General features: G+C 43.5%; 1 protein-coding gene across 10 annotated transcripts in view; it reads right to left on the reverse strand.

Annotated features, from left to right (window-relative positions):
* The window catches only part of ZBTB20 (zinc finger and BTB domain containing 20), a 683,935-nt gene that overhangs the window by 186,237 nt on the left and 474,735 nt on the right, over positions 1-22,963 (reverse strand). Inside the window, exon 1 of one of the 10 annotated variants that reach the window (XM_069945742.1) lies at positions 5,773-5,955. The exons of the other annotated variants lie outside the window; for them this stretch is intronic. The gene's annotated coding sequence lies outside the window, so the exon portion shown is untranslated. Of the gene's footprint in view, positions 1-5,772; positions 5,956-22,963 lie in introns of those variants that run through there. 10 annotated transcript variants of the gene reach the window in all.

Genomic DNA, 22,963 nt, shown 5'->3' on the forward strand with positions numbered 1-22,963 from the left:
GACTGGAGGTGTATGTTGGGGAAGGGATAGGGACTGGAGGTGTATGCTGGTGAAGGGATGGGGACTGGAGGTGTATGCTGGTGAAGGGATAGGGACTGGGGGTGTATGTTGGTGAAGGGATGGGGACTGGGGGTGTATGTTGGTGAAGGGATGGGGACTAGGGGTGTATGTTGGTGAAGGGATGGGGACTGGGGGTGTATGTTGGTGAAGGGATGGGGACTAGAGGTGTATGTTGGTGAAGGGATGGGGACTGGGGGTGTATGCTGGTGAAGGGATAGGGACTGGGGGTGTATGTTGGTGAAGGGATGGGGACTGGAGGTGTATGTTGGTGAAGGGATGGGGACTGGGGGTGTATGTTGGTGAAGGGATGGGGACTGGGGGTGTATGTTGGTGAAGGGATGGGGACTAGAGGTGTATGTTGGTGAAGGGATGGGGACTCGGGTGTATGTTGGTGAAGGGATGGGGACTGGGGGTGTATGTTGGTGAAGGGATGGGGACTGGGGGTGTATGTTGGTGAAGGGATGGGGACTCGGGTGTATGTTGGTGAAGGGATGGGGACTAGAGGTGTATGTTGGTGAAGGGATGGGGACTCGGGTGTATGTTGGTGAAGGGATGGGGACTGGAGGTGTATGTTGGTGAAGGGATGGGGACTGGGGGTGTATGTTGGTGAAGGGATGGGGACTGGGGGTGTATGTTGGTGAAGGGATGGGGACTAGAGGTGTATGTTGGTGAAGGGATGGGGACTGGGGGTGTATGTTGGTGAAGGGATGGGGACTGGGGGTGTATGTTGGTGAAGGGATGGGGACTAGAGGTGTATGTTGGTGAAGGGATGGGGACTCGGGTGTATGTTGGTGAAGGGATGGGGACTGGAGGTGTATGTTGGTGAAGGGATGGGGACTGGGGGTGTATGTTGGTGAAGGGATGGGAACTGGGGGTGTATGTTGGTGAAGGGATGGGGACTAGAGGTGTATGTTGGTGAAGGGATGGGGACTCGGGTGTATGTTGGTGAAGGGATGGGGACTGGGGGTGTATGTTGGTGAAGGGATGGGGACTGGGGGTGTATGTTGGTGAAGGGATAGGGACTGGAGGTGTATGTTGGTGAAGGGATGGGGACTGGGGGTGTATGTTGGTGAAGGGATGGGGACTAGAGGTGTATGTTGGTGAAGGGATAGGGACTGGAGGTGTATGTTGGTGAAGGGATGGGGACTGGGGGTGTATGTTGGTGAAGGGATGGGGACTAGAGGTGTATGTTGGTGAAGGGATGGGGACTCGGGTGTATGTTGGTGAAGGGATAGGGACTGGAGGTGTATGTTGGTGAAGGGATGGGGACTGGGGGTGTATGTTGGTGAAGGGATGGGGACTGGGGGTGTATGTTGGTGAAGGGATAGGGACTGGAGGTGTATGTTGGTGAAGGGATGGGGACTAGAGGTGTATGTTGGTGAAGGGATGGGGACTCGGGTGTATGTTGGTGAAGGGATGGGGACTGGGGGTGTATGTTGGTGAAGGGATGGGGACTGGAGGTGTATGTTGGTGAAGGGATGGGGACTGGGGGTGTATGTTGGTGAAGGGATGGGGACTGGAGGTGTATGTTGGTGAAGGGATGGGGACTGGAGGTGTATGTTGGTGAAGGGATGGGGACTGGGGGTGTATGTTGGTGAAGGGATGGGGACTGGAGGTGTATGTTGGTGAAGGGATGGGGACTGGGGGTGTATGTTGGTGAAGGGATGGGGACTGGAGGTGTATGTTGGTGAAGGGATGGGGACTGGGGGTGTATGTTGGTGAAGGGATGGGGACTAGAGGTGTATGTTGGTGAAGGGATGGGGACTCGGGTGTATGTTGGTGAAGGGATGGGGACTGGGGGTGTATGTTGGTGAAGGGATGGGGACTGGGGGTGTATGTTGGTGAAGGGATAGGGACTGGAGGTGTATGTTGGTGAAGGGATGGGGACTGGGGGTGTATGTTGGTGAAGGGATGGGGACTAGAGGTGTATGTTGGTGAAGGGATGGGGACTCGGGTGTATGTTGGTGAAGGGATGGGGACTGGGGGTGTATATTTTTATTTAAACTATAAATATCGGAATATTATGATTTTTTTTCTCAAAGTGACACACCACCCAAGTTATGCTCAGGTTTTTTTGCCGAATTTTGACACACCAAGCTGGAAAGGTTACCTATTACCGGTGTAAGACGTACGTCCTCAATGTATGCAGAGCATATGTATGCCTATGTAGTATAATATCCAGACTGTATACAGAACACATATAGGTGTGACACCTGTAAAACTAACATGGCTACAGGTGCAGCGCTACACAGCCAAAGCCCCCTGAGGCCATTACTGGAATTACACCTCATCTCCCCATCAAATGTTCACAGAAGACACAGCGGCTGCAAAAATGCAAAACAGGCACAAAAGTGGAAACTGTGGACCAGAAATAGAAAACCTACATTGCTGCGAATGTGTAGTAGGGAAACCGCCAAAACCTTACTGACAGCCCCCATGGCCGGGTAGTGTTCACATCACCTGGATATGAAGAAGGGGTGAGGGTACATCCCGAAAAATCAATACCCAAGGGGCAACAGCAGGGTTGTACGCCCCCTGATCTGAGAAAGGGGTACTGAGAATTGCCCTCTCCCCTTAGGAAGTCCTATAGAAGGCCAGGTCTGCAGTAGTTTTTCCCTAAGTCTGGCTCTGTACTACAACTCCCATCGCTGAAATTATCCGTACAGATGGCAACCAACAAGATTATTTGGAGTTTTTTCATTATTCTTAGGATTTTTTTGATCTCTGACAATGGCGCACAGCCTCCCGCCACGGCCATGGGACTGTCAGCAATAATATGGCCATTCTGTGCCCCCGCCGGTTAATGATTTATTCGATAGAGATAAGGTATTTTTTATTTAGATCCTTTCCTATTTGATTTGGCAGCGGTGGAGTAATCGGGCAAAGGTCTGCAGGGATGCACAGGCCTAGTGTGTACACGGCTCGCAGGCCTCAGCCACCCGCCCACCATTACACTATGGGGAAGTGCGAGAGGTGAAAGTCATCGTCTCCCAAATACTACAACCACAGCCAGGTGTGGTGCCCTCTGCTGGTGGCCCTGGGCACAGGTCTGTTCTAAGTATGAAAGAAACCGCAGGTCTGAACCTCAGTCATGGCTGCCGAGGTCAGAGATCACACACCACTAGACGATCCTGGACCAGGGGGCGAAGTACAAAACTGAGGGCCGCACCTCCCCGCCAACGGGGACATGTGTTCTGTATATGACAAAATCATGCTGTATACCGGCCTAATGGTGTATAGGCTACTACATAAAAATGCCCTGCTGCCCCATATAATAAAACCATGGTGTATTTCATTCTATATAATTCTATGATATATTTAAACCTACATAATACCTTAATGTATATGATCCATATATTAATACTGTGATATATATGATTATATAGAATATTGTGATATATAGATATATATATATATATATATATATATATATATAATATGATACATGATTCTATAGAATATTGTGATATATATGAACCTATATAATAATACTGTGATATATATCATCCTATGCAATTATAATCCCATGCTGTATCTGATTCTATATAATAATCCCATTCTGTGTTAGATCCTATAATAATCCCATGATGTGTAAAATCCTATATAATAATCTCATGCTGTGTAAAATCCTATATAATAATCCCATGCTGTGTAAGATCCTATATAATAATCCCATGCTGTGTAAAATCCTATATAATAATCCCATGCTGTGTTAGATCCTATATAATAATCCCATGCTGTGTTAGATCCTATATAATAATCCCATGCTGTGTTAGATCCTATATAATAATCCCATGCTGTGTAAAATCCTATATAATAATCCCATGCTGTGTTAGATCCTATATAATAATCCCATGCGGTGTAAGATCCTATATAATAATCCCATGCTGTGTAAAATCCTATATAATAATCTCATGCTGTGTAAGATCCTATATAATAATCCCATGCTGTGTAAGATCCTATATAATAATCTCATGCTGTGTAAGATCCTATATAATAATCCCATGCTGTGTAAGATCCTATATAATAATCTCATGCTGTGTAAGATCCTATATAATAATCCCATGCTGTGTAAAATCCTATATAATAATCTCATGCTGTGTAAGATCCTATATAATAATCCCATGCTGTGTAAAATCCTATATAATAATCCCATTCTGTGTTAGATCCTATATAATAATCCCATGCTGTGTTAGATCCTATATAATAATCCCATGCTGTGTAAAATCCTATATAATAATCCCATGCTGTGTTAGATCCTATATAATAATCCCATGCTGTGTAAAATCCTATATAATAATCCCATGCTGTGTTAAGATCCTATATAATAGTCCCATAGTGTATACAAACCTGTATTATAATACAATGCCACGTACGATCCTATATGATAAACTATGCTTTACATTATGCACAATGATGTGCAGAAGGTGGTATATTATCCTATATCAAGACACTATGGTATATAACATCACACCACATATGATTCTATGTGATAATACCTGGTGTATCAGACCCTATATAATGATATCATGGTCTATATGATCCTATATAATAATATCATCGTCTATATGATCCTATATAATAATATTATGGTCTATATGATCCTATATAATAATATCATGGTCTATATGATCCTATATAATAATATCATCGTCTATATGATCCTATATAATAATATCATGGTTTATATCATCCTATATAATAATATCATCGTCTATATGATCCTATATAATAATATCATGGTCTATATGATCCTATATAATAATATCATGGTCTATATGATCCTATATGATAATACCATGATGTACAGGATCCCATACGATGATACCACGCTGCATACCTTGTCTAGATGATGATAACATATTGCGTTGGATTCTATATGATGATATAATGGTGTGTAGCATTATATATGGTTATCCGCTATATAATAAGAGCCCACAGGAGGACATCATACTGTATAGAATCTGATATTATGCCACCTAAATGGTAATATAAAGTACGGAAACAATATCAATTATCATATAGAAGACTTCTTTGTGGCCTCTTGTCTCCCCTGTGGCATGGCCGTGGCCCCCGACACACAGGCCCGGAGGTTACTGCCACCATGGCACCACCTGTTGCTTTAGCACCAGTGTATGCGTAGAATATCTGTGATAATGTATGGACACGTACAGGTACACCAGACCAAGTTGAGTGTCTTCCAAGTGGTGAGTGGAGCGGGGGGGGGAGACACAAGCATAGAGGACAGTGTGCAGCATGTGACCACGTACCTATGACTGACAACTCCTAGGATGCCCATGTCCACTGATAGGAGTTGTGCTGCTCTATCTGAACAGTAACTCCAACCATCTCAGACATTCCAGGAATGAAGTGGTTGCTGATTTGGCACAGCTGGTTGCTTCCTGCTGTTTCTCTGGCTGGCACCGGTGTACAATGGACAGTATTGTTGTGCAACGAGAAAGAAAAAAAATCTCCCCCTTCTCCCTTCTCTCTCTTTTCCCGGTGCCCACAAGAGGGAGGTTGAGTCATGAACAAGTAAAACGAAAGAAGTGCCTTAAGTAAGTAAAGTGCGAGCCGTACCAGGCAACCTGGGCACACGGCGCTCCATTAACTATGTGCGTCCGCCCGGGATTGGCCTCCATACAATTGTTGCTCAAGAAAGAAAGAAAGACAGAAAAAAAAAAAGCATAAAAAATTGGCAGCTGGACGTACCTGATGTGGATCCGGCCTCGCTCCGAACTCTGGACTCACTAGGATTTCCATAAACTCGGCCCCTCCCAGTTTATAATACATTATGCATTAATTCCTCCATCTGATTCTGCTGCCAGTAGGGGACATGATCGGCAGCAGGTTGTCAGACAGTCACAGCTTATCCTCGTGCTCTGCCAGCGATCGCTCCCCCCCCTGCACTGTGGGCACGAGGCTACAACTTACACAGGGACACCACATCAAGGGAGAGAGCTGTGCCCGTCAGTCATGTGACCAATTATGGAGAGGGCTGCCTCCAGCTACCTGCTGGCCTGGGCATGGCACTGGGGCAGCTATAGGGGCTGTCTGCTTATAATAAATACATGGGGGGCATTATAAGATGAGTGAGGGGAACAGCAGCTGTAGGGGGGTGTCTGGTGGAGACCCCTATAACGAATACATGGGGGGGGGGGCTATTAACATCATAAGATGGGTAATGGGAACAGCAGCTATAGGGGGTGTCTGGTGGAGACCCCTATAACGAATACATGGGGGGCTATTAACATCATAAGATGGGTAATGGGAACAGCAGCTATAGGGGGTGTCTGGTGGAGACCCCTATAACGAATACATGGGGGGCTATTAGCATCATAAGATGGGTAATGGGAACAGCAGCTATAGGGGGTGTCTGGTGGAGACCCCTATAACGAATACATGGGGGGCTATTAGCATCATAAGATGGGTAATGGGAACAGCAGCTATAGGGGGTGTCTGGTGGAGACCCCTATAACGAATACATGGGGGGGCTATTAACATCATAAGATGGGTAATGGGAACAGCAGCTATAGGGGGTGTCTGGTGGAGACCCCTATAACGAATACATGGGGGGGGGCTATTAACATCATAAGATGGGTAATGGGAACAGCAGCTATAGGGGGTGTCTGGTGGAGACCCCTATAACGAATACATGGGGGGCTATTAGCATCATAAGATGGGTAATGGGAACAGCAGCTATAGGGGGTGTCTGGTGGAGACCCCTATAATGAATACAAGGGGAGATTTTCAGTATCAGAAGATGGGTAATGGGGACAGGACCTATAAGGGGTGTCTGGTGGAGACCCCTATAATAAATACAAGGGGAGAATTTAAGTATAATAAGATGGGTAATGAAAACCGCAGCTATAGAGGGGGCCCAGCTCTCCATTCAGTTCTTATACGTCACATGGACCACTGAGGGCTAACCTTGACACTCCAGCAGTTGCAAAACTACAACTCCCATCATGCCTGGGCAGCCAAAGCCATATCTTTGGTTGTTCAGGCATGATGGGAAATGTAGTTTTGCGACAGCTGGAGTGTCAAGGTTAGCTATCACTGTCCTAGATGCAGACTCTTTACTTTGCACAAAATTTACTGAATTAAAATAATAAAAGTTATAATAAATTACAGTGGTACCTTGGTTTAAGAGTAACTTGGTTTAAGAGCGTTTTGGTTTAAGAGCTCACAGTTTTTCAAAATTGTGACTTGGTTTAAGAGCATTGCTTTGGTTTAAGATCTCCCTGTACTGGGTGGGAGCGCGAGTGGGGGAGGGGTATGGTCTGCACAGCGTGGTCGACAGCACTGTACTCTGACCCAGGAAGTCTCCGTCACCTTCCAAATCATGGCAGATCTACCTCAGGCTGGGGCTTACATCAGGGGACAGGACTGTGGAGGTAATCTCTCCATAGCTGTAACCCCTCTCTCCCCGGACAGAGAGTGCTGCATGTATGTGCCCACATCTGTCCTGCTCATTCCTTCCTGCTCCCTGCAGTCTCTGTCAGCCCTTGTATTTCCCATCCTCTCCATTACTGTACAGTAACTTATAATATCACAGATTCTGCTGTTTCTGAATGTTTGTTTCATCTGTTTTACATGTTATTCAGAATAATAAATCATTATTTTGGGGGGGTGGAACCAATTGTCCGCATTTCTATGATTTCTTATGGGAAAATCTGCTTTGGTTTAAGAGTGGATTTGGATTACAAGCGCAGTCCTGGAACGAATTATGCTCTTAATGCAAGGCACCACTGTATAAATAAATAAACAATAATAAATATGTAAATCAGGAGAATTTCTTTAGGAATGCGAGGCCCGTTCTGGTGTCAGCAAACGTCAATCTCTGGCCGGCCCCCATCACTAAGCTGCTGTGGATCAAGCATCTTTATATGTCTATTACCCCAGCCCGACGCCTCCCAGCCTTCTGCACATGCCAGGTCTATACAACTCCTAGTGGTCATTGGATATCAAATCAAGATTAAAGGAATTCTACTATATAGGTAAAAATAAAGAGAAAACAATTACATAAATAAAAAATGCTGCTTAGAAACCATCACTAAGCTGCTGTTGATGGATATGTAATTCCCTTATTTCTAAATTAAAAATAACACATAACTGGATAGACTTCCTGACCCATAGGGTTCTATTGGGCATGGACACCCTCTAGGATTTCTGAAGGGTGTCCGTGCTAGAAAGCAGACTAGGAAATTATCGGACATGTCCTCTAATTGTCCAGAATACTGGCACAGATGGCCCACATAAGGGGGCCTCCAAAATTCCAGAGAGCTCCGCATGTGCAAGTGCAGCCGGGTGCTGACGCTGGCCCTTTAACTGTGTAGTGCTAATCAGGAGCACATACAGTTAATGCGGCGCTGTGTTTGACAGGGCCGGGAGCCATTGGCTCCAAGCCCTGTCAAACACTCGTGGCCAGAGGCAGCATTATAGCTCTGACCACAAGAGGCCGCTCTCTCCCTCCCAGCATTGAGGCATATAAGTGACATCACTCGTCAGCCATAAGGAGAAGCCAGCCAGGAGCACCGCTCTTCTGCTTTTATAGTCAGGAAACGCTGATGGTTTCCTGAAGCTTTCTGAAAGGGTTCCTGCTTGAGATTCCTGACCCCAAAAACGGCCACAAGCGTGTGAGGGGAGCCTAATACCCTTCCAGCTGTCCGTACACACACTGATTCAGAGTTATTAATCTGCCCAAGAAAAAACGTCTGAGAAATTTTTATCAAACAGCAAATAGCAACCAATCCCAGCACGGCTTCCAGCTCTCCCAATGGGCTGCGCTTGGTGGCCATCTGTCTCTGACAGAGTAATAAATCCAGGCCACGGCCTTTATGTTCTTTCATGATCAGTTAATGTCAGATCCAGTGTTGCCAGACTGAAGGAAATTTTACCCAAATTGTTATTCTCAATTTACCAAGTTAAAAAATGTTGCTTAGAAACCATCACTGAGCTGCTGTTGATGGATCTTTTATTCTTATACATCTAAATGTATCCACTGAGAATAGGATGAAGATCATCATTCCAACAGCATACCCTCTTATCCTTCTGGATCAAAGGAATTTTTACCTGCCTATTTTTTTTGTTACCAGCTACACTACAGAAAGCTTTCCTGTTTGGTTGCCATCGATAAGCTGCTTTTGATAGATCTGGCATTCTTATAAATCTATATAACTACATTGGTCATGCCAACTACAATACCCTCTCGGCCATCTAGATTAAAGGAATTTAACCCTACATATACACTTCCTAATTTTAGAAAGGAACAGCTGCTTGACCACTATGGCTAAGTTGCTGTTGACGGATCTCCTAATCCTATACATGTATATTTATGCACTGTAAAAAGGAAAATAGGTCACTCCAACTTTAATACCCTCTCAGCTGTCGGGATTAAAGGAATTTACCCTATATGAAATATTTCCTATTTTTTATCAGGTTTACTAAGAAGAGAATAAATACTTGTCTGGCCAGCATCATTAAGCTGCTGTTGATGGATCTGTTATTTTTATTCACTTACATTTATCCACTTTGAATATAAGGTAGATTATTACTACTTTAAGGGATTAAGGGAACTTTACCCTATATACATAATTTCTACTTTTTCCAGAAAGAAATGTGCTGCTTGCCCACCATTGTTAAGTTGCTGTTGACGGATCTGGTATTCTTACACATCTACATCCTGTAAATTAGATATGGGATAATACCACTGTGATACCCTCTTAGCCAAGTAGATTTTACTCTGTATTATTCCCCCTTTATTTATTTATTTATTTAATTTACTTGTTTATTTATTTTTACAAAACATGCTCTAGAAAAACATTGCTGCTTGGAAACCATCACTAAGTTGCTGACTGATCTGGTTTTCTTATGGTGCGTTTACACGAAACGATAATTGGCCCGATCGTACGATTAACGATGTCGGAGTAACGATTTTTTTTCATAGCGATCAGCGATTATACGGTACGATATATCGTATGGAAAATTCGTTTTGCGATCCTTAAGCCTATCTCACACATTGGTTAAATCGGCAAACGACTGTTCACACGGAACGATCTGCGAATTTTTTGCGACGATTTGATAACATGTTGAAAGATCAAAATGAACGATTTCTTGTTTGTCGTTTGATCATTCGCTGCGTTTACACGTACGATTATCGTTCAAGTTCGATTGTTATCGCGCAAATTTGCACGATAATTGTTACGTGTAAATGCACCTTTATACATCTGTATTTACCAACAGTGAATGGTTGGTCACAATCACTTCAAGACAACTCTCAGCTGTCTTCACACAACTAAATATAATAAAAAGGCAATTAAAAACAGAGAAAAAACAAAGTTAAAAAAAAGATACACCACTTCCTGCAGGACATACAGCAGCTGATAAGTACTAGAAGACTGGATATATATTATTTTTTTAACTTTCTGCCACCAGCTTATTTAAACATATTTTATTTCTCCAGTGTACCCCTTTAACAGTTTTCCATATGATAGGCTTAGATACAGCAGTTCAGCTGTCAGTACCATTCTCATCCTCACTATGTCTACAGTGTCATCTGTTCCACCTCAGCACATCTTGACCCATAGGTTTCATTACTGCAGCTGGGTCATGTGACATGGCTTTATACAGTCTGCCCTGGGTCAGCTGACTTCCTGTGAGTTTTAGGATGACATCAGCACCTATCATATCCCTCCCCTCCCATCTGTATCTGTATACTGCTGCTACCATAGTGTATACAGAACCCAACCCACTCAGGAGTCTAACCCATTCACCTGGCCGGACTCCAGCACCAGCAGCCTAAGGTTGTGTGTACACAGAGAGATTTATCTGACAGATTATTGAAGCCAAAGCCAAGAACAGACTATAAACAGGAAACAGTTCATAAAGAAAAGACTGAGATTTTTCCTCTTTTCAAATCCATTCCTGGCTTTGGCTTTAATAATCTGTTAGATAAATCTGTGTGTGTAAACGTACCATACCTGTACTGCAGTCATAAGACTCCGCCTACTTTGTCTACATCATGGGAAATGTGAACAGCCTTAGGAAATCAGTTCAGTGTGGAAACAAGAATCAGTATTGCTGCCACCTCAGGTAATACAGGAAAACGTAACCCATGCTCAGGAAGCTCTACCTTACTTTCTATTAATCACATTTACCTTAATAATTGTAAGAAAAAACAATTCTTTAAACTTATTTGTAACCCTGTTTAAAGTGACTCAGTACCCACAATCTGTTCCCCCCAAACCACTTGTACCTTCGGATAGCTGCTTTTAGTCCACGATCTTTCCTGGGGTCCGTTCGGCAGGTGATGCAGTTATTGTCCTAAAAAACAACTTTTTCACTGGCAGCCCTGTGTCGGATTGGCGTGGCCTAGAGTGTCTGTGCCCTAGGCTTGCACACCCCTCCGTCCCTCCTCCTCGCCCTCCTCATCATTAGGAATGCCCCTAGAACAATTTCTCCTATTCATCACCTGTGTGAACACGACACATGCGCTGTGTCGTTAAGGCACCTGTGCAGTGTTTAGGTAATGAATAGGAAAAATCCTGTCCGGGGGGCATTCCTGAAGATGAGGAAGGACGGAGAGGCGGTGCAAGGTTAGGGCACACACACTCTGGGCCACGCCAATTTGACACAGGTCTGCAAGTTTAAAAGTTGTGTATTAGGACAATAAATGGATCACCTGCCGAACGTGCCCCAGGACAGATCGTGGATTAAAAGCAGCTATCCGAAGGTACAAGTGGTTTGGGGGGGGTCAGATTGTCACTCGAAACAAAGTTGAATATTCAAACTGCTATAAATAGTTTTTTTTTATTTCAGACTCCTTGTAAGATTAGGGCTCTGTTCGCACCATACTTTTGACAGCCGCAGTGTGTAGGGTAAACACAGCCGTACAGCACAATTACGTTTTCCTATGTCTTGTCCCTTGGAGGATTGTGAGATGTGCAGTGTGAACAGGAACTGTAACTATATACAGAATGTGTGCTCGGAGATATCTGGATTTCTGGACTAAGTGCGGTGTCTCATCTATGGCCACCGCTGTCTCCCCTGTGGCCTGGATATAAATAGCACCTTCCCCCTCCATGGTCGCCCACCAAGTGTACTTGTGCTTTGTGTTTTTGGTCTCTGAATGTGTCCGTGGACTGGTTGCCAGGTCACACATCCGAGCACAATATCTGCGGCACACCCCGCTGTCCTGGCCTAGTCTCTCCCCGACACAGCTCGCTGGCTGCAGGAAGGGAGGGAGAGCTGCCCGGGAACATCATGTCTTCTCTCAGCTTTATAAATAGGCACATTATTTTTATATACAGCCCGTCGTCACCTGGCACCGCACTATATACATTGAGGCCATTTATATGACCACAGCATACAGCTCCACATGCCCAAGTACTCTGACCGGTCACTACTTAACCTCTTCTCTCCAGTCCCGCACAAGGCAACGCCAAACGACACGCCCGGCTCTGCTACATCTGCAAATATATTACTTCCAGTCCTGTACAAATCCACAAAGGATGATTATGTGTCATAATAGTGTAGTATATTTTATCACATAAGAGGTGCCAAATAACAAGCTTAGCTCTGCTACATCTGCGAGATAATGGAAGAGGCATATCCGCAGTCCCATGCACACCCACAAATAACACACTGGGATGTCATCATTACTTGTGCCAAACGACAAACTCAGCTATGAGACCTATGAGCTATGAGCTACAGGTGACCCACTGAGGTATAGCAAGTTACAAACTCAGCTCAACTACATCTTACTACATTACATTTTTTTGCAGACCGATGCAGTCCCCAGGTGGCATCTCACTGTACGGCCAAGGGTTGTGCCACACAACAAGCACAGCTCTCATATCTCTATTAAATCATATAACAAATTTGCTCACAACCACAGGTGACACATCAGTCTTTCATCATGGGTTGTGCCACATGACAAGCGCAGCTCTGCTACCTCATTGCATAATACACCAAACTTACATGCAGCCTTGTGTACCAGCACAGGTGACAAGTCATCATGAGCTGTGTCATATGACAAGCACAGCTCTGCTACACAATACAGTCAACTTAGCTGCAGTCCTATGCAAAACCCAAGGTGAAACCTCACTGTATCGTCATGGGTGATGTCACATGACAAGCTCGGCTCTGCTTTGTTACATAATACAGTAAAATTTCTTGCTGTTCTATGCAACACACCACTATATTATCATAGTACAACCCACATAACAAGCACAGCTCTGCTTAATCTGTTACATAATACAGTACAATTTCTTGCTGTTCTATGCAGCACATCACTATATTATCATAGTATGAACCACATGACAAGCACAGCTCTGCTACTGAACAGGTTACATAATATAGTACATTTTTTTTTACATCATTCTATCACCATGGCTTGTTTCACAGAGCGAGCGCAGCTCTGCTACATCTGCATATTGTTATATTTATACTGTGCAGAACCCCAGGCCTGGACACAGTCTGTATCCATAGACAGTGTGAGTGGGCAGCAGTACCAGGGATAGTCGACAAGAAGGGCAGGTTAACCCTTAACAACACTGGGATTTCCAACCTGCTGCTGCCAATTTGGGCTGCCAGGGCATGCTGGGAGCTGTAGTTCTGCAACAGCTAGAGACTGACATTTTGCAGAATCCTATCTTAAAGCAAGGTCATCTAAGCTGCAGGCCGTCAGGGCATGCTGGGAGTTGTAGTTTTACAACAGCTGAAGATTGACAGGTTGGGGAACCCTACTTTGAAGCAAGTCCACTCCAGATGCAGGCTGTCAGGGCATGCTGGGAGTTGTAGTTGGGTTGGGGAACACTGATCTATAGTGAACACTTTTGCAGCTTTGTCAGCCAATGTCTCACCAGTCCCCACACCTCTGCTTGCTGATCCTGAATGGAAACATTCTTAATATTCAGATGCAGATGTTTGCTACAATTGTATCCGATCTAAAGACTTCACATACATCCAAACCTTGTATTGAGACGGCAGAGATGTTTGTGGTGGTCGTTGGCTGTCCTGACAGTTTGTTACAATGTATCAGTTTGCAGTCACTGTGTGGCTATGTTCACACAATGTCAAAAATAGAGAAAAGGCGGCCGATTTTTATATTTTAAATTTAACTGACTGCAATGGTAATGCACTGAAGTCAATGGAAAGACGAACGTCTAATGCAAACAATGCATTGAATAACGGACGTTTTTACTGCGGACGTCAAAATAATGAACATGATCATTATTTTCGGACGTCTTTTGCAAACAGCGGACGTTTTTTATTAGTTGTTCACACACAGTTTTTCTTTTATCACCGTTCTTTCTCCATTTTTACTATTAAATTCAATGGACTTTTCAATGTAGCCGCATCCAAAGGCCAATTAGTAACCAAACTAGTATAATGTACCAACAGTCGTCATTGCACTAAGGAGAGGCCAGACAGCTAAATGACGTCCGTTATTATGGACTCAAAATAACGGACGTAATTTTAAATGGAGCTGAAAAAACCTTGTGTGAACATAGCCTTTAGCTTGTAGACAATTGTATTAGATTGTGACGTGCTCCTCCTCTCTGGGCTCACCGTTCACTGACAGCAAGCAGAGATAGTGAAGAGCAGGAAACATTGAAACTCAAAGGGGGGAATTTACCAGGGGCTTTGCACCCATTTTAAGGAGAATAACATGATTTTTTGGTCTTCTATTCTATTCTATTTGTGAACCAGTATAGAAATATTTTTTAGGTGCAACTTTTTTCTAACCGTTTTTGAGAATTCACCCAAAAGTTTGCATAATGCGAGATTTGTGACCAATTTATCATTTGCAAACTGGTGCATACGTGGGGTCAGCACCTGGTGAATTTGTTTGCAACTTTTTTTGGAAACAATTTTTTTTTTACAGATTTATGAATATTTGGGTACATTAATCCTATCTGGCCGGGCAAAAAAACGACAACTACTCGGTAGTAAAATCTCCCATTTTAGACAATAGTAAATGTCCCCCAATGTATATTAGAAAGTTTCAGAACCTTTGAACTATGCCATGATTAAGCCTTATATACCAAAACTGGAGCACCCCTTTAAGGGGGAAGGAGGCGGCAACATCGCGTCTGAGCCCACAGTCTGAACGGCGACTTCTGTGGCGGCAAAAACAGGAAGTGGGGGAATGCGTGCAGCGTGCCGCTCCCGGGGCGCACACTAGGTGGCGCTGGCACAGCAGGGTCCCGCCTGCACTGGCTCTCCAGTGTCATGGACGAGCAGGTGACATAAACCTCTCTGGTCACATAGAAGAGGCGGCTGACAGAGCCCGGGCTCACCTCACACCACCCCGGAACCGCTCAGGGCAGCACTGAGGGGGTTAATGGATGTTATGGACGCAGCTGCAGGGATATTTATACATACAGAACACACGTTCCCGGGCCCTCTCAGGAATACATATATACCGGCCATCTCACCGGGAATACATATACTGTGTCCTGCGGGGAGACCGGGACACCGTGTGAGGGGAGGTGCAGACACCGGGGCCACGTGTCACATCCGCACATTATTATATTACTAATAACCCTCATGTATATAACTGCACAGAGGCAGCGGCATGTACTACCACACCCATCATCCATCAATAGGCGGCAGATACAGGGGGAGTAAGAGGAGAGGAGATAGATAGGAGATAGGAGATAGATAGATAGATAGATAGATAGATAGATAGATAGATAGATACATAGATACATAGATAGATAGGAGATAGATAGATAGATAGATAGATAGATAGGAGATAGATAGGAGATAGATAGATAGATAGATAGATAGAAGATAGATAGGAGATAGATAGGAGATAGATAGATAGATAGAAGATAGATAGATAGGAGATAGATGATTGATAGATAGATAGGAGATAGATAGATAGGAGATAGATAGATAGGAGATAGGTAGATAGATAGATAGATAGATAGATAGGAGATAGATAGATAGGAGATAGATAGGAGATAGATAGATAGATAGGAGATAGATAGATAGGAAATAGATAGATAGTAGATAGATAGATAGGAGATAGATAGATAGGAGATAGATAGATAGTAGATAGATAGATAGATAGGAGATAGATAGATAGGAGATAGATAGATGATAGGAGATAGATAGATAGATAGGAGATAGATAGATAGTAGATAGATAGATAGGAGATAGATAGATAGATAGGAGATAGATAGATAGATAGAAAGGAGATAGATAGATAGATAGATAGATAGATAGATAGATAGATAGATAGATAGATAGGAGATAGATAGATAGGAGATAGATAGATAGGAGATAGATAGATAGGAGATAGATAGATAGGAGATAGATAGATAGGAGATAGATAGATAGGAGATAGATAGATAGATAGATAGATAGGAGATAGATAGATAGGAGATAGATAGATAGGAGATAGATAGATAGGAGATAGATAGATAGGAGATAGATAGATAGGATATAGATAGATAGGAGATAGATAGATAAGAGATAGATAGATAGAAGATAGATGATAGATAGATAGATAGATAGATAGGAGATAGATAGATAGATAATAAATAGATAGATAGTAGATAGGAGATAGATATATAGGAGATAGATAGGAGATAGATAGGAGATAGATAGATAGATAGATAGATAGATAGAAAGGAGATAGATAGATAGATAGATAGATAGGAGATAGATAGATAGGAGATAGATAGATAGTAGATATATAGATAGGAGATAGATATATAGGAGATAGATAGATAGGAGATAGATAGATAGATAGGAGATAGATAGATAGGAGATAGATAGATAGATAGGAGATAGATAGATAGGATATAGATAGGAGATAGATAGATAGGAGATAGATAGATAAGAGATAGATAGATAGAAGATAGATGATAGATAGATAGATAGATAGATAGGAGATAGATAGATAGATAATAAATAGATAGATAGGAGATAGATAGATAGATAGTAGATAGATAGGAGATAGATAGATAGATAATAGATAGGAGATAGATAGAAAGATAATAGATAGATAGGAGATAGATAGATAGACAGGAGATAGATAGATTATAGATAGATAGACCATAGATATAACAGATATATTCTATAAATGTTGATGGATAGAGATGGGATACAGTGATAGAAGGATATAGAATACACAGTCAGGGGAGGGGGAGGGGACAGGTGACAGGGGGGACCACAGCACATGTGGGTGACATTAGGCGGTCTCGGTGGGACTTGCCGTGTGAGCGGTCTTCTCCGCTGTCAGCCTATAGCACACTGGCTGCATTCTGTGGCTGGGCTTGTTGTTCTATAAGAAGCAGTATGCCGGGTCACGTCAGGTCGGGTGGGACGCCTGCCCAGCTCTAGGTTTTAAAGGAAAAACATACAGAAAGACACAAAAACACAGCAGTTTCCTTCATTACATTCCACTCTACCTGCCATGGGCTGCCGGCCATAATGGAATTTCCCGCTCGGCCTGCACACATGAAGGGGTATTTTTAGTGATTGAGAAGTAAATATGTTATGTATATGATATGTAAAGTGCTTTGGCTCTGCCTATTGTCTGCCAGGGAGCCCAGCTCACCATTAACCCTTTACAGCAGTCTTCTCACACCTGGGGATCTCTAGCTTTTGCGAAGCTACAACTCCCAGCATGCCCAACATGCTGGGAGTTGTAGCTCTGCATCAGCTGGAGAGCAATTAATTAGAGACCACTGTTTCACTTAGTCCTTCCCCTTTGCCACCATAGAGGTTTACCATTTAGTGTTGGTTAATGTCCTTCCTATAACCTTATACAGTACCGGTCCCCAGCTTTAGAACCTGCATACACACTGAGTGACATGCCATTTCTCACTGGTTCTTCATTGGTGGGCCCCCAGGATCATTTCCTCTGGTGGGCCCCAGATACCCCAGTCTGACACTGACCTTACAGAGATCAGCGCTCCATATTGTTCTTATACAGAGGTCCAAATCCCCCATACACAGTTACATGATGGCATCAGGACTGTCTGCGGCCACCACTAGGGGGAGCTCACAGAATACCCTGCATTTTTCATCTTGCATTGCATCTGTATATTTTTTCTCTAGGTCTATGCGGGGGATTTGATATCCAGGTTAGATAATATAATAATACGGTGCAGAATTTCTGTGTTTTTCCTCTATGGAAAGATGGAAGGATTGGTTCCCTCTATACACAGTATCTTCTGTAATGATAGAAGGTTTGCCTCCCTATATAATCAGGTCTTGGTCCCTCTATACAAATATATAACTATATATTAGGTCTATATATATATATATATCTAATGATATAAGGTCGGCGTCCTCCTATATGATCATATAAGGATGGCATTCCTCTATATAATGATATAAGGGCGGTGTCCCCCTATATGATGATATAAGGCCGGTGTCCCCCTATATGATGATATAAGGCTGGTGTCTCTCTATATGATAAGGCGTGTGCCCCCCATATGATGATATAAGGCCGGTGTCCCTCTATATGATGATATAAGGCCGGTGTCCCTCTATATGATGATATAAGGCCGGTGTCCCTCTATATGATGATATAAGGCCGGTGTCCCTCTATATGATGATATAAGGCCGGTGTCCCTCTATATGATGATATAAGGCCGGTGTCCCTCTATATGATGATATAAGGTCGTGTTTCTCTATATGATGATATAAGGTCGGTGTTCCTCTATGTGATAATACAAGGCCGGTGTTCCTCTATATGATGATATCAGGCCGGTGTTCCTCTATATGATGATATAAGGCCGGTGTTCCTCTATATGATGATATAAGGTCGGTGTTCCTCTATATGATGATATAAGGCCGGTGTTCCTCTATATGATGATATAAGGTCGGTGTCCCTCTATATGATGATATAAGGTCGGTGTTCCTTTATATGATAATATAAGGCCGGTGTTCCTCTATATTATGATTTTTGGGTGTCTCGCAGCGTCTGCTCCCTTTGATTTGAATTTGCCTCCACAGAAAGGAAGATGACAGACTCCACATCCTTTCTGGAGATGAGGGAGCGGTAGCGGGTGCCAGAGCCCGGCCCAGAACATCTCCTTTCAGCCGCTGTCGCCGTCCACAGCTGCACCATCTGCTGCCAATTAGCTTAACCCTCCAGCTGCCAGGCAAGATGAGACACCGCTGCTCAGTACGGAGTATGATAGGAGAGGGGCAGGAAATGTCAGCAAGCTGTGCCCCTCTGTATCCAGCACTGGCTATAGGATCCCTTCATATAGAGGTCATCATGGCTGCAGAACCCAATAACCTAAGTGTTACAATAATGCTACAAGAATCTGCCATATCTCAGGCATCAGGAGCTGAACTGTGGGATTCATATATACAGACCATACCTCTGCCAATGCTCTTCCCTCTAGGAGACATCATTTTAGCAGGTGTCCTACCCAAGACCACTTTGGACAAGAATTCCAATAATAAAGGAGATTATAGGTTGTCCTGCTGCTGGGACCAGCAATCACTTGTAAAAGCAACTGGCAGCAAGTGTTTGATTCCACTGCAGCGCCACCACAGGAGAGATGAAGTATGACACAGGAACAGTCACTTTACAGGAACAGTCACTTACAAATTAATCCAATATACGGGTCTTTTTAGATCTTTACATACAACAGACAGAGAGAGGAAGCTGTAAGCTAGCACCCGCAGAAGGAAAAGCTGCAGCATTGCTTACTTGAGGCTGTACATTGTGGTGGGTTTGTAAGCTTGGTTCAGGTACTCAGGGGTGGGGCTTATAGGCTAGCGCCCCCAGAAGGATGGGCAGCAGCATCGTTTGGGAGATGGGCAGCAGCAGGCTAGTGCCAGTCTTCTGGTACCACAGCTCAGAGATAATGTAGTGCTTGATGTTGTAAGCGGGGGTGAGTTTGAACATGTGGTCATTATATTCAGGGGTGGGGCTTACAAACTAGCACCCTATGGTCAACAAGCTGGCATCACGGTACGGTTAATATATGGCTGTTTTCTGGTCACAGTCTTTCATATATTCATTAATATTCAAAAATGTACAGGTGCCTATACGCACTGTGTGACTCAGTCCTAAACCAATTCGCCTATCTTGGTATCACATCCAACAGAAATACAAAACAGGATAGACAAAATTCAAGTAGAAAAGTTTGTTTCTTTTATAGTAGATATAGTATTCATACAGAAGATAAACCCAACATAATTCAATTCAGATCAGCGCAGAACTGTTGTGATACGACTTGAATTATGTTGGATTTACCTTCTGTATGAATACTATATCTACTATAAAGGAAACAAACTGCTATTTGAATTTTGTCTGTCCTGTTTTGAATTTCTATTAGTCTTTTGTATATTAGCACTACTATTCAAGACAGAGTGTTACTTGAGGCTGTAGGCGGGGGTGGGTTGTAGGTGTGGTCAAGGAATTTAGGGGTGGGGCTTATAAACGAACACTCTCGGGTAGACAATTGTCACCAGAATACTGATGACTTCCCTTACAATACAGCACGGCTAGTAGTCACCTACTACAACCTTGTTATAAGTGACATCCTCAGCCGTGCACTGTATATTAGAATTTTATGTTAACAGTAACTACATAGGCATAAAGGAAAGGGGGGAAAAAAATCACAATTATTACTTTAGATCCAGAGCAGATTTACCCAGGAGATCCTCATTCTCAGCGCATCTCCTCTGGACTGACACAGGCAATTATAGCACTCAATACACTTTATCTTATAATGATGCTGCAAATTAAGATATATCAAGTCTGCAGAGGAAGGTAAAAGCTACGACACCGAGAAGGAACGGAAGCCGAGCAAAGAAAGAGAGACATCCTTAAGGTACTAAGGGTGAAAGGCAGGACGAGAGAAGTCGTTCTGTGCAACAATCACTGTCAGTCCGCACAGGAGCACTGTGCCCTTAAAGGAGCTGTGAACCAAAAGTCTGCAGCTTAGAAATAGAGATCTGAGACGTGACAGTGATCGGGGGCAGAAACTTAGGGCCCTATTACATGGGACGATTATCGTTCGATCGTTCGGTTTTAAACGATAATATTTTAGTGTAATAGCAGACAACGATTAAACAACCTATGAGAAATAATTGGTCGTTTCATAGAATTTGGACCTATTTTTTTCGGTGATTGTTTGCAAATCGTGCTCATGTAATAAGACGTAGTTCGCAGTAGCGACAAATGCAATAGCGACGACAAATGACCGCAAGAACGATCCTAAGTAAAGATCATTGTTCCCTGTAATTGGGTGAATGATTTCAGGTCATTTGCCATAGCGGTTGTTTGAGTTTGTTTATTGTTAATCGTCAAAAAAACGCTTTGTGTAGTAGTACCCTTCCTATGTGTCACACCACAGCAGGTTTACAGCCAGGCTGATAACACAATCAGTATTTATTTCAATAGGGCCTATAGAGTTTGATGATAGGGCCCATGGTATCATGCATATAAATATGCACACAGTTTTAGGAATTATTATACGTAGTAAAAATAAGATAGATAAAGGTGACAGAAAAGCCCTGCTAACATGGAGTGAGGCTGTATTCGCACAGTCGCAGTTTTGTTCTGTTTCTTTGTTACGTAATTAAACCCTAATTGATTATGTGGAATTTTGTCTGAATCGTCAGTCTGGGCTTTGCCATGTGATCGGCATTACCAGGCTTTATAATGTAATCACCATTGATCAAATTTGAGAGCCCACATAATCAATTAGGCTTTATCGCAACAAAACTGCGAATGTGTTGACACAGCCTTGAGTTATGTTTCCATCATTTTTTGGCTGTTTGACGGCCCTCATTTGTACAATAAGGCCGTCAATTTGAAATAATGGCCAATATTTGGACTCAAGCGGCCCATAAAAAAAGACGTTATGGAAACTGAACCTTAAAGTGTACCTGCCACAATGGGTTGCTTCCGGATCGGTGTCGAGATGCGTACCAATGGTGGATCCAATGAGGGTCACTTACATCACTTCCAGAAGGGTCCCATTGTGACAGGTACACTTTAAAGAGAAACAGACAGACAGCATATATCCATGTTGCCAGCTACTGAGCGAGCAACCTGTAGGTACCTTCCTCTTCCCTGTGTGATCCAGTATTTTGTGGGTCAGTGTTACAGAGGGAGGTTTGCCTGCCCTGATCTCCAGCCACAACTCTGTCTTCAGGCCGCCTCCTGCCTCCACTGACAATGACAGACAGCCGCCTCATGTTGAAATTCATCACAGATGAAGATGAGCCGTCTGTCAATCACATTCGGGTAAGCAGGGGGTTGGCTGAACACACATGAAGATCCTCTTTTCCCCCCAAAATGCTGGATCACACAGTGAAGATGAAGGTACCTGCTGGATGCTTGGTCAGTAGGTATCTGGAAACTGGCAGCATGTTCCCTTTAGGCAATCCAATGCAAGTTCATTCTGCCCAGGGCAAAGCAGTAGAGGGCACCTGATTGTGTATAGATTAAACCTATAATCTACAATGATAAAAGACGTAACAGAGCTCCTGGTGTCCCTGTTTTGTGGCTGTGCACATTTACATATGTAAAGTATGAGATGTTCCCTAAATGCAGATGAGGAAACTAAACAAATAGTAACATCAAAATCTGTCTTTGAGTGCAATCGTGTCCTGGTTACACTTCCCCTTTAAATGAGATGAGTGACCACTAATAAGGGGAGCTGCCCCCCACATTTCCCAGGCACCATAATGGCTGCTAGTTATGCTGTGATTCATCCCCAGCTCTTGCATGGCTGCTTACTGTAACTTGGCAGCTCTGTCTCTCCTCAGATGCACCTGCTCAGGATTACAGTAACAGTGTGTTTATGAGCCTTCAACAGGTGATTACAGGAAGACGCCGCAATCTGAGTCCTCGGGAATGACTCCGGGACAGGGATATGGTAAGGGATGATTAGAGAGATCCTGC

Source organism: Dendropsophus ebraccatus, chromosome 11 (genome assembly GCF_027789765.1).
Source record: "Dendropsophus ebraccatus isolate aDenEbr1 chromosome 11, aDenEbr1.pat, whole genome shotgun sequence".
Taxonomy (NCBI): Eukaryota; Metazoa; Chordata; class Amphibia; order Anura; family Hylidae; genus Dendropsophus; species Dendropsophus ebraccatus.